The sequence below is a fragment of the Ambystoma mexicanum genome, chromosome 9, assembly GCF_040938575.1.
Source record: "Ambystoma mexicanum isolate Mex_15411 chromosome 9, UKY_AmexF1_1, whole genome shotgun sequence".
In the NCBI taxonomy this organism is placed as follows: domain Eukaryota; kingdom Metazoa; phylum Chordata; class Amphibia; order Caudata; family Ambystomatidae; genus Ambystoma; species Ambystoma mexicanum.
The window spans coordinates 1,402,578,511-1,402,583,148 of NC_090931.1; the positions used below are offsets into that span (position 1 = coordinate 1,402,578,511).

The 4,638-nt window shown below is 50.2% G+C and overlaps 1 pseudogene; it reads right to left on the reverse strand.

Moving 5' to 3' along the window:
• Positions 1-639: 639 nt before the first annotated feature.
• On the reverse strand, positions 640-2,597 carry LOC138489157 (alpha-1,3-mannosyl-glycoprotein 4-beta-N-acetylglucosaminyltransferase B pseudogene; annotated as a pseudogene).
• Positions 2,598-4,638: the final 2,041 nt, after the last annotated feature.

Consider the following 4,638-nt stretch of genomic DNA (forward strand, 5'->3'; position numbering starts at 1 on the left):
AATCAACAGATTGGTTTGCTTTGAATAGAAAGATTAATTTTGTTTCTGCCGAAAAAACTGGTTGGAAACCGCAAACTGCTAATAACTTGTTGGTTGACCCAAGGCAGTCAGGCACTGTGTGGTTGATCTCCTTGCCTCATGCCGCTGTCTGTTCACCCTGTCCCGAGAGTGCCCATCGTCCATCTTTTGGGCAGGCTTGCAGCAGTGAGCTTTCATTTGGCAGAGAGGGAGTGAATGTTTGGTTTCCATGATCCAAGTAGTGGGCTGGGCTTCTTTGACTTCATTGCACTGGAACAGTAACCCGCAAATCCCACTTGGAGCTCATGGTTAACATTTGTTCATTGAAAGTATGCACTGCCCCATTAATGCTGCATATTTGGACCCCATCAATCGTGTCATAGAATTTCCATTATTTCTCAGAGTTGGAACTGATGATTCATCCTCGCGAACCCTTAATTCTTTCCATATCGGACCATGATAACTTATAGCAAGAGGGCTAACACATGTCCACATATTAGGTTTACCCATGCTTTGTTCACAGTTTGTCTGTCATTAAATGACGCTCTGCAAGTTTGCCATCTTTTGGGGTGCAGTTTGCAAAGTTTCTACAAGAAGGCACTGCTACCCAGTCTTTGTGAATGCTGAAGCTCCCATCACGCTTTCCTTGTGATAGGCGCCCAAGGCTGTAAATGGTACTCCCCTGCTAGCTGTACAAAGTATTGCTTCAGGACACACAATGTCCTCCTAATTCACACGATCAGGTGGGCCAGGCGTGTTCAACGCTTCATTGTGGCATTCAGCTGCACACACGTGGAGCAGGTAGCCCTTTCTTCCATTACAGAAACAAAGGATGGGGAGGGGAGACCATGGAACTGCTTTTTGCATTTCAATGTTGCCTGCAGACTTGTCATTCCACCTTTTTAATGAATATCTCGCTTAAGATTACCCAGACTCGGGAGTCGGTTTGCACAGAGAGCCGGATAGCCTCCAGAGGCCCGAATGAAGGGTCTACTTCTCCCTATGCTATTCCCTTAGAAAAGGCGCCTACTTGTATGTAGCCATCGGATGTCCGGCGGTACTTGGGAGGTGTCGATCGCCCCTCCTGCAAAGCTTCTTTATCGGATTGGAGACTATCAAAAGGCATAACCTCCACTGTGGTGTTAAAAAGCTTGTCTTCTGGGTGTTCAATATTGCCGCTGCGGAAGAAGTACCTTTCCACCTTCAACGGCTTGAACAAGCGAAGCGAACAAAGTCCCCTGCAGTCGGCGTAAATGCCCAAAATAAGTCTTTCCGCAAATATGCTTTCCCCAATGTGAAGTGTTGGTATGTCTTAAGGCTAGTGCTGACCTGCGCTGGGGAGTTCACATGCTCCTTCCGCAGGGCCTGCTTCCCAAAGTGCTTGTCCTTCAGTTTCTGTATTTTGCCTGCCAGAGAGGAATGTGTTCCCACATGCTGGAAGAGGGATGGTTTAAACCGAATTCTCAGGTGGGCTTTCTGTCGATCGCAGTGTTTAGCATCATTCTCTGGGTTGCAGACTTTCACCCAAAGAATATGGTCCAATAGCCAGTCAATGGGCTTATATTTATAGAACATCAGAATGAACTCAACTATCAGACTCAGATCCAACGACTTGAACATCTTCCCAATGAATCCAAGCTGAGAGAACTCCAATATCATCCACTCCTCAGAAGGATGCAGCAGAGCAAAGTTCTTCTTTGTGCTCAAATAGTTGGATTTGGCAACAATATCATCCTCCAACTGTACATAGTAGGTACCCTTAGACCGAGCGTACATCATCAGAAAGCAATAATCTAAGTTCTGCTTTGTTCTCCACCTCACTCGTTCTTTGGGATCCCCAAACGATTCTCGAAGGCGAGAGAAATCAGGGTAGAAATGTGGAGATGGGGAAATAACTTCCAGCAAGCCAGACTGCATTTCATTTGGAAACATCTTGTTGAGGTTTTTGGCTACTAGGCTAGCATACTGCGCATCAGTCTCAGCTATCAGCACCACAGCTACACAGTCTTCCTTTTCCTGCTTGCTCAGCTCTGTGATCAGGGAGTTCAGGGTATCTATAAGATATGAATGCACCTCACGCTTCACACTGGGGATTCCCATCACGACTGAAACACCAGTGCACCCCCGCCGTACCCGGACTGCAGGCTGGAGGCTATTCTCCCTGGACAACAGGTGTGGTAAGTGGTGAAAGATAGTGGGTAGATGTAGGACATTCCAAAGTTTTAACTTGGTTTCATCAGATAAAATGCTCCATGTGCGGTTGATGTCCCGCAAGGCTTGCTTCTCTGAGATGGCTCGCTTGATCTCGTCCAGCACGAGGTTAAATTCCTTAGAGCGCTTCACGTTCTCCTGTTCTGCAGCATGCAGACGGTCTCTCAAGGCTAGGAACTCCCGCTGGTACACATCCACAACATCACCCTTGGGGCCCCCACTGAAGGCCGTGTACCAGGACAGGGACAGAAAGGCACACAGAGCCAGCAGCAGCGTCAGGAAGGTGCCATTGCGAAGCCTCATCTCATCCGCCCGGCGGCAGGGGGCTGCATGTCCGGAAAGGGGGGCGCGCTCCTACCCCTGCGTCGTGAATGGCCTGGATCCGGGATGGGGGTACAAGGGCACGTGCCCGATGGCCCCCAGCTGTTGGGAGTCCTAGCAGGGTCAACATATGCTCAACAGAATGTGTTGCAAAAGCCCAGCACTCGCCTGCCACCTAGTGCGCGTACCCGCAGCGAGAGGTCTCAAGGCGCGCTCATCCAACCGCCTCCTGCGTGCTCTGGATCATCCAGCTGAATCTCATAGAGGAATGTTTGTTGTATGAGAACCAAATGTAGGAATTGGTGCACCGGATTGGTTTTCACAAATGAAGGGGTAATGTATTATGCAGACATGCCTCCATAGACCAAAATTGAACTGAAGGTGGCATATTTGGAGCCAACTTTCTTGACAATTCTGTTTTGGCTCAGGTAATTTACAAAGGAGTCCAGATGGTAAATCATTTGCAAAACCATGTGTATTGTGGATTGAACAAACATAAACAAATGTGTGGCCCATCACCACCCCCCCAACTAGCCCTCCAAAACACACCCTCCCCAACTAAACCGCCCGCCACCCACTCCCCAACTAACCCTCCCTGCCATCTCCTCTCCAACTATCCCTCCCAAACACACCCTCCCCAACTAACTCACACCCTCCCCAACTAACCCTCCCAAGGACACCCTGCCCAACTAATCCTCCCCGCCACATTCTCCCCAACTAAACCTCCCTGCCACCAACTACCCCTTCAAAACACACCCTCCCAGAAACACCCCATAGGTTGCATAAATGTCACAGGAAGTATTGAACTTCCATGGCCCCTTCACAACGGAACTGCACTTATGTGGGAGCAGGCAGGTGTGTGGTGATGGTTGAGGGGGGGGTTGGAACCTACCGTGTCCCTGTGCTCCAGGGTCGCCTGCAGGGAAAAGGGGAAGAAGTCAGCCTGTGCTGAGATTGCCTCGCTTCACCTCCCGGACCTTCTGTGCAAGCAGGACCACTACACACGGAACGGCCCACGGCACGTGCACAGCGACGGCCGTTGGCCTGCACACTCTCCCGCATCATTCAGGTCTCCTCCAGCTGCTGGCGCACGAGTCCTGTCATCTCTTCATGCCATGCCTCGATGCACTGAATGCGTACATCCATATCTCGGATGCTACGGATCGTTGGTGGAGGTGGGCTGTCGAGGTCTGAGGGGCTGAATGATGGATGGTGGTAGGGGATGTGTTCTGGTGACTCCTTGCTGGTTTCACTGCCCTCATGCCCGTCATCGTCGTCCGTCGAGGTGGTGACATACACGGGTGGCTGGTGGGGGGGAATGGCTGTCTTGCTGGCACACGCCGCTGCGTGTCAGAGGCAGCTGGCAGTTCCTATGTGGCAGAGATGGTGTTGCTGCTGGGGCAGCTTCCTGTGGAGTTGCTGCTGGGGCAGCTGGCTGCTCCTCCGTTGGCATAGCAGGTGTTACTGCAGGGGCAGGCGGCATGATCCCTGGTCCTGTAGTTTGCGTGGCCGAGCCTGGTGTGGCCTTGGCAGTGGTCTTGCAGGGCGTGGCTCTCCTCCTCTGTGTGTGTTGCTGTGAGGTGCTTGGTTCACCTTGATCGCTGTCAGACGAGGTGATGTGGGGGTGAGATGGGCATGCCGTTATTAACTATCCTATGGCCTTGCAGCATGCAGTTCATACATTGTGTGACATGGTGCCTGTGCATGGAGTTTTTCAGTTCATCCATTGGACATTTGTATGGGGCCTATGCAGATGTGTATCCAGGTGCCACAAGATTAAAGTGGGTGGTACATGTGAACTCTTAGACCTAGGGCCCTTTAAGACGAGGTAGCAATACTTAGAGATGGATGGGGATGCAGAACTTATTCATAAATAAATAATCAAACCGACCTAGGAAGTTGGCAAAAGGTAGTCTTGTTTTATTTGCATTTGTCCAAAACAGGGAGTTACACCGGACATCAATGGATGTTCACTCAATTACTCTTGATGCATTTCATAAAAAACACAACTTTTATATTCAATATTCGTCATCATTGACGTCACACTACGTGGCAAACTACAAAAACCTACTTGGTGATGTGATAGGC